Source organism: Gavialis gangeticus, unplaced genomic scaffold (assembly GCF_001723915.1).
Source record: "Gavialis gangeticus isolate Ggan-Ray unplaced genomic scaffold, GavGan_comp1, whole genome shotgun sequence".
In the NCBI taxonomy this organism is placed as follows: Eukaryota; Metazoa; Chordata; order Crocodylia; family Gavialidae; genus Gavialis; species Gavialis gangeticus.
The window spans coordinates 16456783-16474917 of record NW_017729004.1 but is presented as its reverse complement, the minus strand read 5'-3'; the positions used below and the strand labels follow the sequence as shown (position 1 = coordinate 16474917).

Sequence of the window (18135 nt, the reverse complement as noted above, 5' to 3'; positions counted from 1 at the left end):
CCTGTCAAGGTCTGATTGTAGCCTGTTGCTTCCTTCTAGTGTGCCCACGTCCCCCCACATCTTAGTGTCATCAGCAAATTTGAACAGGGTGCTTTTTACCCCCTCGTCCAAATCACTGATGAAGATGTTGAACAGCGTGGGCCTGAGGACCGAGCCCTGCGGAACCCCACTGTCCGCGTCCTTCCAGGTTGAGAAGTATAGATTGGCATGGCTCTATTGGCTACTTCTGAAACCACATTTTTAAGCAAAATTTGTGGTAAACAGTACTGAAATATTCCAGACAGAGAATGAGAATCCCCTAACAATACTACCTGATACCATAGCAAAAGAGTCAACCATCTACACAAAATTTGCGTCCAAAATTTCAAAGTTTCATACTTGGTAGGGTTGGAAGGGACCTGCACAATCATCAAGTCCAACCACCTACCATGGCTAGGAAAGGATGCTGGAGTGCAACCCTCCAGCCAATTTGCAACCCATCTGACTGTGTAGGTGTCGACACCACAGTCGCCTAATTTCTTTATTAGAATGGGGTGAGAGACAGTGTCAAAGGCCTTCCTAAAGCCCAGAAAGACTATGTCCACTACGACACCTGTGATTTTGTGACCTGGTCATAGAAAGCCACCAGGTTGGTCTGACAGGACCTGCCTTGAATGAACCCATGTTGGCTGCCCTTAAGCATGATCCCCCCTGCTGGTCCCTTGCAGATGTGCTCCTGGATAATTTTCTCAAAAAGCTTCCACAGGACTTAGGTAAGACTAACAGGCCTGTAGTTTCCTGGGTGAATAGGAACCATGGTTCTTCCCTGGCATTAATTGGAGGTGTAAAGCTAAACTCTTATAGAATGCCCTGAAGGGTGAGGGTGCAGATAGACATGACAGTTGAACCATTCCAAGAATGTCACCGACTGACTGGAAACCAGTTCACAACTGTCCAGGGTCAGAGCAGTCCTCACCCTCATGTTTTAGGCATTGCAGTGCTAAAAGACTTCCAGCAGAGGGGTAGCAATGAATACACAGCTCAAATGCAATTTTTTGTTCCCCATCCTTGCTAACACTGAGTTCAATAAAGATCCAGTCCTGCATATTACTGAAATCTGTGTGATGGTACCCTGACTGGAGTGCCTAGGGGGGGAGGGGGGGAGTTGGGAGAGGGGGCTGGATCCTTGCTTTTGGATTCCCTGGAGCTGGGTGTCTAGAGCCATCAGAGCTATTGCAATTTTTAAAAAGCACTTTCCCCCAAAGCCACAAAGTTTACTTTGATTCCTGAAAATGGACCACGGTTTGGTGCAACCTGAGCTGATTTGGAAGTAGAGGAGTTGTCCAAATGATTGGAGTGGAGCTGCCTGGACTGTGCTTCTGTGTGCCTGATTTTAAGGATCTGATCAGTAGGGCTGCATGAAGCTTCGGTACCAGATTTGATTCAGCAGAGATTCAGCCTGATTTGGTGGCTGAGTCTCCAAATCCGAATTGAATCAGAGGACCCTTTAATCCCTCTGAATTGAAATCGGAACCTCCAAATCAAGTCGGAGAGATTCGGACATAGACACAGCTTTAGATGTTTTTTCTACATACCTATAGGTAGCATGTGCATCTACCTAGTAGGTGGCTCTGTGGTGCAATGGATAGCGTATTGGACTTCTAGAGGGTGAAGGGATTCAAAGGCTTTGGGTTGGAGTCACGCTTTTTTCTTGCTGGGGTCACTTGCTGACTTCCTGCCTCATGAAGTCCCTTCCAGCCCCTAATGTCTGTGAAATCTATGGATGCTGGGGCACATGGAGTGAAGCACTTCTGGTCCATTTCAGGGTTTGCCGCTGAGCATGTGGAGGGCCTGTACTCCTGTGGGACGCTCCATGTGCCCCAGCATCACAGCATTCACAAGCCGCACTGGTACCTCGAGGTATGTAGAAAAAACATTTAAAGCTGTGTCTATGTCTGAATTGCTGATTCTCTGAATCAGCATCGAATCTTCAGATTCAGATTTGGCTGAATCGAATCAGGGACAGTGATCCGAATCAACGAATCGAATCACTGCCCCTGATTTGGGCTGAATCCAAATCTGAATCAAATACGGCCCACTTCGCACACCCCTACTGATCAACTTCCTTTCATTGGCTGACACTGGAGTCCTTGGGGCTCTTGTGGCCTTTAAACTAGTCTAAGTGTTATGTCTGTCCTCACCCCGAGTGCCCTGGGGTTTCATTAATACTGAATGTATTTAAAAGTTTACCCTTATATCCTCCTACATTTTCTACTTATAGCAAGGGAATTATGCAATTATACCTAGCAAAGAATTTAGCTAATTGAATTGAATATCAATTCTTCCAGACACTGAGAACCAGTCTCATCTCACTGAAAGCAATGGAATCAGATGTAAACCAAGTGAAAAAGGAGCTACAGACCTCAAAAGTCTATAAAAATTATTGAAAAGATTTCCATTCAGCACCTTAATTTCTAAGCAAGAGCCTTTATGACCCAAAGCTGAGAGAGAGCAATCTGACAGCTTTTCATTTCAAATGATTAATAGAAGCAACAACTTAGATTAGACTGGTCTTATTTCTTCCTGCATCCTTTCTTCTCACTCTCTCTCACTGTGCATTTCATAATCCTTTTGTTAAGCGAAGGTTATAAAAAAAGAAAGAGATTCAATAGAGCCTAGTTTTTCAGAAAAAAAGAAAACCCTCCCTCTGCTTGTGAGCAAATCTTCCCAATCCTTCTGTCAAACATCATTCCAAAAAATAACCCCATGGCTATAACACAAAAGCAGTGAATTGGTATTTTCAATCTTTTTTTTAAATGACTCCCCATTTGTCCTGTCTTCTGTTCCTGCTCCTAGGAACAGTCAGGCCCACAGCTTTGAATGTTTTGCAGGCTCCTCTCCTTAACTGCAACTATCTAAGCATCTCATACAGCACTAGGATTCAGATCTGTGCTCTGAAGAGATGTGGCCAACTGCTCTGTTGCCTAGTAGGAAGTGGGTATAATGTAGAGTAATGGGACAAATGTCAACAAAAGAAGGAAGGAAGCCAAATACTAGGAAGAGCTTCTCAATAGTGAGGACTGTTACAGTCTAGCCTAAGGGAAGTGGTAGAATCCAGATTGCTTTGGGTATTTAAAACTGGATACAAAACTCCTATGGACAGACATTCAAAAACCCTGAGCCTGAATTGATTCAATCTTTGCAGGTTAGTCTAACCTGCCTAGGCTAAATCAGTATGTAACCACAAAGACATGCCCTCTGGACTGAAAAAATGCTGGCACATGCCTACAGTGGCTCAGGCTAGAAGCTGGTGGCACTAGAGCAGCCCTCCCTTCCTTTCCACAAAGCTGAGCTCAGGGGGGATGTGGCCAGGCCCTAGCAGGAGGCTATGATTAGGGAGGGGTTCCCCCCCTCACTGGTCAGTGAGGGAGCCAGCAGGGGTTCACACAGCATTTATCACCCCATCACTAAAACAAATGGATCTCTCATTAGTTCAAACTCTTCTTAAACAACTTGTTCCAAGGAAGGAGGGACATTACATACTACCTGTTGATTAGCTCCAAGGAGCTCTAAGCCTGTCCAGTCTCTCTTCATCCTGTCTCCCACAGCACAGACCGGCAAGCCAGGCAGACACCTGCAGTCTCTGCCAAAGCTCCAGCCAGGGAGTAAAGGGGAGTGGCCAGCCCTTCTGTAGAGCAGAGAGCCTTGCCCAGCCTGGAGAGCATGCCAGGATGTTGGGGGACTCTGATTTAACTTAAACCAGCAAGGGGTCTGGGACAAACAATGCATAAACCAGTTTGACTCAAATCAGTTAAGTCTGATACTACATTCAGCCAGGTTTATCTGAAACTGGTTTCAGCCACTTTCAAACCAGTTTATGTGCACTGAATATCTGTCCTGTTACATGTTTATACCAGTTTCTGATCACTTAAACCAGTTTATGTGTAATGTATGTCCCTCATCTTGAGGATGGTCAGAAGCAGTCTCTTTCCTTTTCTGAAAGGCCATTTCTCTCTCTGGAGGCCTCCAGTACTCACTCTTCTCTAGGAGATGCCATGGGATGGGGTGGACTGCCTCAGAAAGCTTGGTTCTTTCCCCTTTAATGAGATTCTAGTCATGGTGCCTGCAAAAACATCCTGCCCAGGACATACAGGAAAGGTCATGTGGAAAACAGTCTTAGTTTGCTTTCCAGGAGCTGACTTCCAAAGTTTACAGGGACTGGAGAAAGCAAATATTTTGGACGACCCCCACAATATGGTGAGTGAAACTGGACAAACACTTTCAGATTTTGGGAAAGACCTAGCCTGGCAAGGTGCCAGAAGATTTAAAAGCATAAAATAGACCCATGAGGCTTGCACATAAATCTCTCTAGCTTCAGCATATAACACTAGCTATTGGCTACAGAATCATAGGAAAATAAGGCTGCAGTCAAGGAGTCATCTAGTCCAACCACCGCTCAAGTCTGCATCACCACTGCCAAACCATTCCAGACAAGGATGCATCTAACTTGCATTTAAAAACTTACAGTAATGGGGATCCCCTAGGTAATCTGTTTCAGTGCTTATCTACTCTCAGAGTTAGAAAGTTCTTCCTAACATGTAACCTAAAATATCCCTTATTGCAATGTGATACTTAATAAAAAGGGCTTCCCTTCAACTCCACCTGTTTGCCACATCACTTCTGGCCAAGGAAATGCTCCCCACTGGCTCAATATTCATTGTGGTCTGACTATAACTTTACTGGGATAGGTCCAAGTCATCTGCACACCATTACAGGAGCTACAGTCAGTCTGAATGCTGCCTGACAGCGCCTAGAGCAGGGGCAGGCAATTATTTTGGGTGGAGGGCCACTTACTGAGTTTTGGCAAGCCACTGAGTGCTGCATGACAGGCAGCCGGGGCAGATAAATATTAATTTTCTTAATTTGGGGGTGCCCCGTGGGCCGGATAGAATGGCCTGGCAGGCCGCATCCAGCCCCTAGGCTGCATTTTGCCCACCCATGCCCTAGAGTGAGACTCTGAGGAGGCATAGGCAGAATACGCTTATTTGTGAAGTCCCAGACACCAAAACTCCTTTGCAGCAGAGATTAGGATGGGGCAGGCAAAATATGGCCCATGGGCTGGATGCAACCTGCCAGATGATTCTATCCAGCCTGCAGGGCCCCTAAAAAATTTAGTAAATTAATATTTATTTGCTCCTGGCTGCCTGTCAAAGATGGCAGGGCAGTAGGACCCATGGAGAGCCAGAAGGACTGAGCAGCCCAGGCCTGCCCCACCACCAGCCATTTCCCTGCTTTCCTGCTCCCACACTGCTCCGGCACCTCGTGGCTTCTTACTGTATCGCCAAACCGCAGGAGCATGGAGCTACACCAGGGTGTGTGTGTCTGTGAGTGTGATTGTGTGTGTGTGTAGGAAGGGGCAGAGAGAGAGAGAGTGTAGGGAAGGGAAGGGCAGAGTGTATGTGTTCATAGGGTGCATCCCACACGTACACCCACCATACACATGCACCCATGTGCCCCCTCACACTGCCATACACACAGACTCCCCATGCCCACACCCCCTCACACACCTCAGCCACCCTCCCCCACAAACCCCATACCCACCCACACCCCACATATCCACACACACATCCATATGCTCCTTCACCCCTACCTATCCACCCCCACAGACACACCCACACCCTTCCCCACACCCCACATACCCACAGCACCCCACAAAGCTTTACCCACCCCCATGCCCCTACTGCCCCACGATATCCAAGAGTAAGACTTAATTTTAAGCTATTATATTGTTAAGATATTAGATGTCAAGTTATCTTGGAATTACACACTGTGTGCACTCATACATAGCTGGGCAGTTGTTTGGCCCACGTGCAGTTGCCTGGCCTATGGCTGGATAGGCATCTGGCTGAGGTCATCTGACCCCAGCACTCTTTCCTGGCTAGGCAGGGTGTCGGACTGGATCTGTTGAGGTCCCTTCCACTCCTAGCATCTATGAATCTATGAATCACCTCATGTGCACTACGCAGACACATGTAAACAGGACAAAAATATTTTTTGAAATCAATTAATGAATGTTGTAGATGTTCGCTTTTTTAGAATAATTTGTATTTTTCTGTTCTGAGATGGCAAAACCCCTTGCTGAAAGGAGTACTTTTGGGGGAAGGAGAGGGACTTCTGATGGCAAAGGTCAGAGGCTAGGGTGCGGGACTTCCAATCACAGGATGGTGACCAGGGGGTGGGGCACCTGTCAAGGGGCAGAGCTACCCATGCAGCCCTCAACAGCTTGCCAGAACTCGGTAAGTGGCCCTCCAGCCGAAATAACTGCCCACTCCTAGATTAGGAGAAGGCTGAGTTTCACCACATCTGTGGCTCCCTGAAAGACTCCTCATTCACATAGGGAAGGTTTCTCACATCCAGCAGTAGCAGAAAGGCCTTTTTTAGTCTCTGAGGTGAGAGTGCCAACAGCAGTGTGCTTTAACATCAATTGTAATGTAGAGACCAGGTGTCATGTATCTGCTGTCCCTCATGGTATGCTGTAAGGCCTGTCTTCCAGTTTTGGAAGAATGAATTAGTTGTCATAGGTAGCAGCAGACTTCATTAGATCTCTGAAAGTTCATGTCTCTCTGAACTAGCTAAGCTTCAAGGTGCCAACTTTCCCTCCCTTCTGCCTGACTTCAGACTAAACATGGCTAACTACCTCTCCCTAGTGTTTGGAGAAATGGTGTGTGGGTGGAAGTGGGGGGAGGAGGGGAGGGGTGAATAGACAAAATTTTCAAACTTTAGTATGTAAACTTAGGCCCCTAAATAAAGTACTCAATTTCTGAGAACTTGAACTCCAGTGGCTGCCGTTCACATCAGTGGGAGCTGCTGGTACTTATGACATGAAACTCAGGACAACTAATCAAGTGCTTCACAATGGGCTTAGGTGCCAATGGTTGAAGTTTTTTACCAAGTCCCCCAAGCAAACTACTTAAATTACACTGGTGCCTGTCCCCAGTGACCACCAAGGCACATGAAAATAAAAATATCAGATGCCCAGCAGAAGTGGCTACAAGCGAAATGCTGAGAAATATTGCAGTGAATCATTGAGAATACTCAAGGGTAGTTTCCCAGGACATGCAGATGAGTGTTGGGGGCTGGGACAAACATATATGCAGAAGACTACATAAAACTAGGCAGTGGATTAGTAAAAAGCTGAATATGATTCTCAACTGCAAGATACTTTCTGCCTGTGGTTGCGTTACTGGACTAGCCCCCGTTTCCCAGGTCACATCACCCTGGATTCTCCCTGTCTTTGAGTACTCCAACTGGATTCTCCATCTTTTGCTGTCTTCAGCCCTGTTCTGCACTGGTGCATTTGGAGACCCCACTTGTTCTGGAAAATCTGTCCCCATGCCACTTCCTCTCCCACCCTTACCATTTGGGATGGCAACATTTTATCCATTAGCTGAAATTTTGAACAAGTGGCCTCTTCTGCTGTAAACCTGATGCTGTATTATGAATTGGCCGTCTTCTCTGCACCAGATGATGAACACAGCCATAGCAGTTCCATAATATGCCTGAGCTCCATCAGCCTGGAGAATGAAGAACTGAGCCAGGTGAACAGTTTTGCAAATTAATTTGACCCTTCTCCTTATAAAGGGAAGAGGGACAGTCAGCACCTTTCTGAGGAGTTTTGCTGTCTTAGACAAACTGAAGTATCTAGGGAAACGAGAAAATATACAATAGTAAAGACGATGCTGACCTAAGCAAGTAGTTCTGCTGTTTTTTGTGGCACAGTTTTCCAATGAGAAATAAAACACTTTTGTGAGGGTCAGATACCAGATGGTAACTAAATTGCTTATCTGGCTTTACAAGAGTCTAAAGTTATTTTCAAGCCAGGGTCAAAATTTCAGTTCTGATTAAAAACACCAAAGAAGTCTCCAAGCCACTTATCTAATATGAGACATTTAGAAACAATTTATGTGCTGACTTACACCCTTTCCTGCCTGCCCTGACTTAAGAAACTAATTTCAGGCAACCACATGTTTTTATTCAGAACTGTACAAAAATATGCTGGAACTTGAGGTTGTGCATGCAAACAAATATCGCTTTGGACCAACGACACAATAGTTCCTCTCTATGGGACTGCATGAAGTTATGGATTGGAGGACTGCAGAAAGGAGTCAATGACATGACTATAGCCAAATTACAAGAAAATGAATGACAAGAAAAAAGATTCCAGAGACCTAAATGCGTGGGCAAAAGATGACAAGGGTGCATACGAGGAATTGGGGGCGAGGGACACCAGATCTACACAGCAAATGGGCTTTCAAAGAAAACATTTTAGATTCAGGAAAGAAACCAAGTAACCAAAGCAAAGTTTCCAGGAGAGAGCATCCAGTGTAAGCCTCTCACCCATCAGCCTATGAGAGCAAAATGACTGTAGAACAGTGTCTGGCACCACAGAAGCCTTAGAGATGTAAAGGTCCATTGCACGCAAGGCAAAATTGCAGCAGTTACCTGACAGCACCACCCAGAAAAGAAATAGGAAGTATATGCTCTGACTATGAACTATGGTGGTAGGAGGGGTATGATCAGAAACTTAAAACAGAGTTTAGAAGATTTTTCCCCCATTTCTCAGGTCAATATAAGAACTCTAAGGCTGTGGAATTGTTCTGCAGGAGCATTGTTTTAGGGTACATCACTCAAATTACATTGGACTGGCTTAGATAAAGAACAGTATATATTCTAGATGACAGTCCCGTAATAGCCAAAGGATGGCCTCTATGATCCAATAAGTCATTTCCCTCTCCAGACTCCACAACTGTATGAGTCAATGTGAATAAAAACTGTTTTTTTGCACCAGTAATATTCACAGCATAAGTCTCTTTCATCTAAAGCGGGGGGCGGGGAGGGAAATCAGAATGCATATTAAAAACCAGTGGCTGTGCTTATAAATCAATCTACTGGGAATAAGCTTTTCTTTTTTCTAGACATTTGGGAAAACTAGCTCATGAGAAGAGATTTTAAGAAGTGCCTTGGGCAACAGAGAAACATAAAAAGCACTTTGCTGCTTCAGTGACACATTTAACATAAAAGAAATCTAAACGTGATCATTTCTCAGTCCAACAGTTTTTGACTTCATAATGAACAAAAAAGACAACGAAATACTCCCTAAAAAAGCACGCAAGTCATCACGTTTTGATCAGCTACCCAACAGCATTGGTGATTAATAATGTCTGCTGCTGGCGACATTCAGCATTTAATTTCTGACTTGCCTGGCAAAATTCAGATAGTTCTCATCAGAAAAGCGCAGCACAAGTTATGCCAAAAAATGTATTTCTTAATTTTCTTACACTACAACAGCTGTCCTTTATTTTAGGCCCTATTTACTTCTGCCCACAAAACTATTCCATGCTTGCTGATTTAACTAAGAATCACAAATGCTGATCCATGAAACTGAGGTACCGAGTGCTTTTTTACACTACAGAGTGACAACTCATTGTTGAGCCGCGTCATTTTAACAGTTAAGTTTTGAGACAGTCTAAAACTAGACATAACGACAGCGGCGCATCCGTTTGCTTAGGCATGGTTGCCGAGATTCCATTTAGCAAACCTGGACGTTATCTCCGCGTAGTAAGGTAATTAGATGTACCTGTCAAGCATTTGACTCTCAAGGTTACAGTCATCTGATGAAACATTAAAGTAAAATCTACAGGGATTCATTCTGAAATGTTGACTAACTTACAGAACATTAACTTTGGCTACATGTCTGTATTATGCAGTGCGCACATCCACACACGTGCACAGGGCTTGAATTTTCAAAGTCTGGTAATGCTACCTGTTCTTTTACACGGCCAATAGCCGAATCCTTTGGTCTCTTTCCATGACAGCTGCCATTTGTCTCCTGCTCCACCACAGTGGAAAAGAGATTTGCACATGCAAAAAAAACCAACCCGACTTTCAAGATGGCCCTGGCTCTGCATTAAGAGAAAAACAAATTTAGAAAGGAACAACCTAAGGTCTCAGTGAGAGGGTGCAGGTTTTGTTTCTTCCCTCTCTCTGACCGGCTGCTCTTGGAAACAAAATAGAAGCTGCCTCTAGAGACCTTTATGAAATGGCACTGGGATCTCTAGGGATTCACAGGAGTCATGGCCTCTCTGTGGCTTCCCGGTGATAGAGATCCTGATTTTAGTTACGTAAACTATTATGGAATCATATATACAGGAAACCCTCATTATTTGCGGGTTCAGCATTCGTCGTTTCAAATATTTATGAATGCTGAACCCGCAGTTTAAATACACTTTGAACACTTACTGGAGCTCCTTGGGAGCTTTCTGCTGCCGGACTCCTGCCACCACCGCTGTGCCCCCCCACAGCTGCCGGGGGTACTGCGTTCATGAACGCGGTGCCTTATCCACGGATTTCACCATTTGCAGGGGATACGAGCACGTATCCCCCGCAAATGGCAAGGGTCGCCTGTATATATATTTGGGGCAGCATTTTTAAAAGAATTCAGGAAGACAATTGGCTAATATCTTCAGTAGGAACAATATATCTGGGGGCAGAAATAGATGATCACCTTGAGAAACCTACCCTAAATCATCACTTCACAATGCTCTATTTTGCTATACCGGAATGCGGGTCCCACTTCCTTCATTACCTCTGTCATCCCCATGGCTAGTAACCACTTTATCAGCTTCTTCTCTTGAAGAAACTTTTTGCTTTAGAAAATGCAAAGCCACTAAGTGTGTTGCCACCGAATGTTGATGTGACTTGAACTTGGATGTACCACATCCTGTTGTTCCTAGACTGGCAAGGGGCTGTGCTTTCACTGAAGTTGCCCGGAGACAAAAAAGAGAAGCCAAGGAAAACAAGACCCTTCTCTTCCTATCTGCGAGGAAACATTTGATCAAACCTTCCCTTCCCTACTGCTGAGCTAGCGATTCTTGGTTTAGAAAGACCACCGCTTCTGCTCATTACCTGCCCATTGTTTTCTCTAATGATTCACACTTCCGTTTTCTTCATAATACAATTGCTTCAGGCATAAATAAACAAGATCGTCTTATTGGGGAACAAAAGAGAGTCACGAGAGCAAGCCAAAGCCGTACCATCACCTGTCAACCGGCCTGCTGCAATGGCATTAATATTTCAAACATTCACCTTGGCTGCAACACACAGCGTGTTCTTGTTCTTTCTTTTCTTAAAATGAATACCATATTTTTCATTTAACCCTACTTTTCCCACCAAAGCATCCTCCAGGCGCAGAAATAATGACATGTTCGAATCCTAGAATATCAGGGCTGGAAGGGAACTCGTAAGGCCGTCTAGTCTGGCCCCCTACTCAAGGCAAGATCACCCCAGTCTAAACCGGTCCAGAATAAAACCCTCCAATGACAGGAATGCATTTGCGATAAAAAAGATTTTAAAAGAATCACCGCAGCAAGAAAACTCCAAAGCCAAACTTACAATCATTGTGTGCATCTTCAGAGCCCATTGCTGGGTTTATTAATTTTTCAGGCTTTTTCCCCCCCCTCTAGGTTACACAGAGCAGCTGGCAATGGGTGAAAGAAAGAGTTGGCGGAGGAAAGGCAGACAATAGTGTGGTATTCCCAGCTGAGCCAGTCACAAGTCTTCTTGGAACTGAGGAACAAAGTGGGCATCAAGTACAGGGAGAGATCACCTGGAGTTTTGCTTGGGGTGGGGAGTAGTGGAGTGGAGGAGAAAGAGGGGGGGCGTCTGCTTCACAGCTCTGCCAAATGCATCCTCTTAGCAGCAAGGTGTTGGTTGCCAATGGCTACTAATGACTGAGAGCTTCTCTGCAGCAAGTTAAGCCATCAAGTTAATGGGAAAGTGTCTGAAAAGGAGAACAGGCATCTCAGTGGGAACCAGGCAGTGAGTGCCTTCTGGAACTGCTTGTTGATAAACTGCGGGTTATGTTTTGCTGATTGTTCCTATTTGTTCCAGTCCCATTTCCTCCGAGACGAAGAGGGACAAAGCAAATAAATGAGCCTCAGGGCTTTTCCTGACTGACTACAGCACATGGCTTATTAGGGACAAGCAGAGCCAGCTGCCCACGTTCTTTACTGGACCACTGAGGAGCAAAGGTCCTTTTGAAAGAAGCCCAGAAAGCTTCAGGCATGGGGTGCTAGCTGATTGCTGACAAGGGGCATGCTGGGCAAAAAAGTTCTGGAAACCCCTCTGTTCCCTTATGCCGTGCCATCTGGCCAGTACTTTTACCTTAAGGCAAATGCAACTTGTACATGTGTCTAGAGCAATGGCTGGGACCTATTTCAGTTAATCTAAATAACTATTAGCCCAGTTCATTACCTGGCTAAGGTACCTAGCAAGCATCTTCCCTACCACACCTGTCCTGAAGCTGGCAAATACCATGTAAACACTGGCTCCTGGTTATCCCTGTTGCAATGATATATGTATGCTCTCATCATTATCAAGTCCCTGCTGGACTATTGTTATGTGCAGACATCTATGCATATGGTGGAAGAAGCGGTCGCTGCCCTGGTGATCTTAAGATCGAAAGTCTGGCCCTTAAGAAGTTGTGTAACATGCAGAGATGAGGGACAGGCAGGGGAGTGAACAGAACCATTCCTCCTCATGCCCTTGCGGGGCAGATTACCCTCATGGGGACGGGACAGTTGTGGGGTGAAGGCAGGTTCATTCTCCATATAGTGAGTCCAGGAGAAGAGGTGATGCAGGGTGGGAGGTTGTATCTTATATGCCATTTTGGTGTACAGTTTTGAGTAATCACGGTTTTCCATGGCTGCATATCAGCCCGCCACCTGCCATTTTCCCCATAAGCCTTTTGCCTTGCCAACCACCAAAACTTTCAGGAACCTAACCCCAGCAGCTGGCAAGGGAAACCTGTATTGCAGTGGGTTTGCTCATCCGGGCAAGTAGGCAGTGTATGGAGGACCTGCTCCACTCTTTCCTCTGAGCAGCACACAATTCCCACTGTCTAACTCACAATCCTTTTTATTTCTGTGATGTTAACACAGTTTTGGTGGGGAAATATGCAGCTTTGCTCAGATCTTGCCTATGTAAAGAGCTAATAGCCACACGCAACAGCAAGCTGGGCTCGTGGAGCGGGGGGGAGGTTGAAGTGGGGGTTGCAGAACAGGTACATCTGAGGATGTCTGATCGGCTGCAGATAAAAAAAACACGCTGACAGTTCAGGAACAATGTGACCCACACAGCTCCAACAGTGGAAACAAAAACAGTCCCACACGGGCTCATGGGAACCATCATCCAAATGCCCATCTCCCTCCATTCAGTGGTTCTGTCAATGGCTGGATCTTCCTATTGTCCTGCTTACAGGTACCTCACTGTTCAGTCAGGAGTCAGGTTCTTCTACTCTCCATCGCGATTTGTTCTCACATTCACAAACAGACCCGCTGATGGGTGTGGGACTTAAATAAGGTTAGAGACTCTGATGTCTCATGAGAGTGTGGCCAAAAATCGGGCAGGATTTTTCTCCCTGAAGTGACCAAGTGAAGTATCCCATTCAGAAAGGCATTAAGACATAGTCACACAATTAAAACTAAACGCCGGTTGCATGAGGTGGCACATGCCATCCCTAGTCCTCTGTCCCTGGCTGCAGGCACATGACACATTTCCTTCAGGGTAAACTGACTACTCTGCAATGAAAGCCAAATGGACACACGATCTACAGCCTTATGTCAGTGTTAAGTCATTCCACTCCAAGGCAAAGTTATCCTCCAAAAAGTGAGGAGTAACAACATGCCGGTGTAAGTAATATCAGTGCACCAGCAGTCTGTTCACCCCACTGTCACCCTTTGCCCTTTGCTCAATGCAGCCTGGCTGTCTCGCCACCCAGGGGCCAGGCACTGGGTATGGCAGCCAACTGGGGAGAGCTGGTTGTATTTCCACCATTTCCTATGGAGTAAGTTTACTCTGTTATGCATTGGTTAGAAGCTGGGGAAGTATCGCCCTCCAGCATACTTCCTGGGACAACTCCCTGCTATCAGTGGGTCTAGATCAGACCCTAAAAAGGGACAGAATATGATTCCTGGGTGGGGATGAGGATGATGCTCAGGGTGACGGGAACAGGAACAAGGCTGTATCCATTATCTTGCACTTCTTATTGAAGAGGGATTAATAACCATCCCATTAAACGTTTCTATGCCAGGGGTGGGCAAAATATAGTCTGCGGGCTAGATCCAGCCCACCAGGGGATTTTGTCCAGCCCACGGCGGGTCCCTCAGCTGCATTTGGCCCAGGGGCGGAGGGGCAGCCCAGGCTGTGGCACATGCAGCTGGTCCTGCCACCTCAGGCCAAATCTTATTTAGATCCCACACCCTTCAGTGGGACTGTCTGTCAATGTGAGAACAAATTGTGATGGAGAGTGGAAGAACCTGACTCCAGGCTGAATAATGATGTACCTGTACCGCCTTCCAGGGCTGGGGCGGTGCAGTGGCTGGACTACACAGCCCACTACAGCTCCCCAAAACTCCCTAAGTGGCCCTCCAGCCCAAATAATTGCCCACCTTGCTCTATGCTCACGTTATGGTCGTTGCTTGTATTGCAGTAGCTGATACAGCAATCACTGTAAGGTGTTTGGAGCAGGGACTATCTTTGTTATATGTTTGTAAAACCCATAGCATAAGGAGGTAATCATTCATGACCGGAGCTTCTAGATGCTACTGCAGAATAAAAGTGTAATAAAAGAAGAGTGCCATTCTGTTAGACACCGTACATATACATAACACAGGGTGTACCATCTACCCCTTGCTAGGCAGACAAAATAGAGGATGGGAAGGGAACAGAAGGATGAAAGGATTTGCTTTACACATCATGCAACAGGTTAGTGACAGAGCCTGAAGTAGCACTCAAGTCTCCTGAGCAATGAATGCTCTAAGCAGTGGACCATGCTTCTTCTGATAATAGAAGACCTTGAACTGTGTGGAGCTATTGCAGGGAGTCCCCAGATGCCAGGGCAGGTGCAGAATCACTAACAGCAGCCTTCCTGGGGAAAAACAGGTTTCCAATAAGTAAGTGTTGATTGCTTGAGCAGCTGCTTGAGCAGCTGAAGGAAAGGCTGGGTAATCTCAAGGTAGCATAATGTTCAACTGCTGGCTCTAGAGCAGCCAGCAAACTGCCCACTGACAGAAAATGCATTTGTTAGCATTCCTATGACAACCTTAATTCTCTGGACAGTCAAGTGGAGCTGTGGAGACTGCATTTCCCCCCTGCTCAGTCCTGAGGCTTTCCTAGGAAGATCTCCAGGAGGATTGTTTAATGATAATTTTTCTTCCACTTCAGTTGCTTTCTATGAACAAGGACAATTATGGGACCCACCCCATTAAGTGGGAAAGCGTGGTTGCAAAAAACAACTTAGGGACTCCTTGTTTTATCCAGAGGAAGCTGGTTCAGTTTAGAAAATAAGCCAGAGGCACAGTTCTTGAGTTGGGATTCAGTGGTTTCTTATAAAATCTCCAACTTGTCCACACTGAAAGCAACAGAAACTCTGGTTGCAGCTGTTGTTAGAATCAATTTCTGTTTGCCCAGAATTTTGCAGGGTTGGGCCTTACATGGTTGCTGGGACGAAATGGCCATATACTAAGGGCTTGAAGTTTGAAGGGACACGTGGAGAAGTGCATGTGTGCTCTTGGATGTGAGTTTTAATTTGTGAAATCATGCGTGTGTTGTGTATGTTTACAATGTGGAGGGTGGGATGCGGAGGGGAAAGAGAGAGATCGACTGGGAAAAAGATTCTTTCTCTCTGCCATTGACACCACTAATGATCATCAATGCTGAGTGATACCTTCCAATGCTCTTGCTTTGCTTATAAAATTCATAGTGGCAGAATGCTTCTTCTCTCCTCTACAGCTGCCAGGCACTAAAATTATTCTCCTAGACCCAGCAGTAAAGGGTCATGCTTTTAGTGTACGAGCTCCAGGAATCAAATTCTGCAGATGGTCCAATTCATTTAGTGGGGCAGCCTTTGCCTGAAGTTCTGACATGCCATGTGGTTCCTCACGAGTGGAAGTGTAGTCAGTTCACTCTTTAATTAGAAAACCATGCAGGAAAGAAAGAGGAATGGAGCAAAAAGAGGAAATATGGAAGCATTGCACCCAATAGGAATATAAGAGCTGGATCGAAAATCTACTGAAATCAGTAGAAATACTTCCATTCACTTTACGAGGCTTTGGATCAGCCACTAAGTCAGAGGGACAACAGAGGAAGAGGGAAAAAAAAGTATAAAGCAAAAAATGCAGTATATGGAATAATAAAGGAGAGAATGAAAAAAAGAAGTAAAGAAGGGTGGAGAAGAAGCACCGCACAATCTTTAAAAAAAAATAACCTAGTGGAAAGCTTACTGGCAGAATTAAATATAGTAACCCCATAATAAAGCAAATGGTATAATAGAACCATCTGATAGGCAGGCATGGGACATAAAATCCCTTAAAATGATCTTGATGACTGATGAAGTCTGTTAACTCTTACTACAGACTGGAAGGGAAGAAGTAGAAACATGGGGATTCTTCAGGATAACAGGAGATCCAGGGAGGATTTCCAGATCACAACAAAATGGCAATGCTATGAGAGTCTTATCTCACACTGGTGTCAACCCATTTGTTCTCCAGGGAAATTGCTTTCAGGTCTCAGCAGTGTAAATGAGATCAGTAGCATAAATGAAATCAGTTACTCAGTACAGTAGATGAGATTAGAGAGGAGCAGGTAATAAAAATAGACCAGTAGAGAGAAGACTCTATTTTGGGATTAATGCAGTTCAACAAGATTGTGATAAAATGTAAACCAGTGGTCCTTGCTATTTTGAACCAAAGAACACAACTCTGTTTCCAAAATCAGAGAAGATGAAAGGGGTGTTTTGTTTGTATGTTTTTTAACAAAGAGAGCAATATAAATGACCCATCTACCCAGGAAAAAAAAAATCAAGACATCAATTTTACAATCCTGTCATTAAATTTTGGAGATTTAAGTACAAAATTCTGATTGTTTCTAGAAAAAGGCACATATCTGCTACAATATACCTTTGCGTTTGCACATCTATGGGAACCTAGTTTAACTGCAGCATTTAAATACCTAGGGAATAAGTGAGATACTAGGCAAAGAAGGAGACAATAGTAAAAATGTGTTTTAAAAGGTCTGTTGAAAATTATCTATATCATGTAGTGCAAAAAGAATATGTAATGGAACATAGTGTTGATACAGATCTTGGCATATTCCAAGCAGTCCTCACGGCATCACCTCTAACGATAATACGATGAAAGCAGGTAGATTTGTACCTTACAGACTAACAAATATCACAAATTTTATATATGTCACAAATTTTCATGAGCTGAAGTTCACAAGCTGTGAAATACTCCACTTTCTGCATGTCCTAAAAGGAGAGAGAAATTAGAATACAAAAGTCAAGGGAGAGAAGAAGAGGGAGAAAATGATAGAGGGAGAATGGGAGGGGGGCAGTGCTGGGAGAGACAAGCAAACATGCAGTAAACCGATAGGAACATAGGGCTCTTACACACATTCAGGGGGCGGCTCCAATGCTCTGTGACTCAGTTAATCAAGTCTTCTGGAGCAGGTAATTACTGCACTCCAGCAGACTCCAGCGTTATGTGTATTAGTGTCCCTGCTCTGAAAAATGGCAGTGAGGACCTTTAAACTGAATCTCATTCAACAGGCTTTAGTTCAAAGCACCCCGCCGCAATTTTTCAGCACGGGGATGCTGATACACATGACCCTTCCAGGATCTTTTAATTAGCATGACTATCTGAGCTGTGCTAATTGAAGTGCTCCCACCTCCCAAAGCATGTCTGTGAATGCCCAAAGAAGTCAAAAAAGCTAACTCAGATAATCGGATACGAATCCATAGACCCATTCATCATATAGGATAGACAATAATTAAGATATTTGCTTAATATCTAGTATCAAGCAAATATCTGATGCCCTATTTGCCCATGGTCAGTAGGGCTGTGAGAAACTTCAGGTGGTGATTCGATTTGGAGGAGATTCGGCTGAATCTCTGAATCCAAATCGAATCAGGGGACCAATTTAAAGGTCCAAATCAATTCAAAGCTCTCTAAAACTTCGGAAAAGATTCAGAGAGCTTTGATGATTTGGTCAGACCCTGGCGGCTGCAGCAGGGAGCTGCAGCCGGATAGGAGCTGGTAA

The 18135-nt window shown here is 45.0% G+C and overlaps 1 long non-coding RNA gene across 1 annotated transcript in view; it reads right to left on the bottom strand.

The window, feature by feature from the left end:
• The window catches only part of LOC109291483, a 23390-nt gene extending 10548 nt beyond the window's left edge, over nucleotides 1–12842 (bottom strand). Inside the window, exons 1-3 of the long non-coding RNA XR_002095858.1 lie at nucleotides 12715–12842; nucleotides 2892–2894; nucleotides 424–432 (exon numbers count right to left, since the gene is read on the bottom strand). This is a non-coding gene — a long non-coding RNA (uncharacterized LOC109291483). The remainder of the gene's footprint in view (nucleotides 1–423; nucleotides 433–2891; nucleotides 2895–12714) is intronic.
• Nucleotides 12843–18135: the final 5293 nt, after the last annotated feature.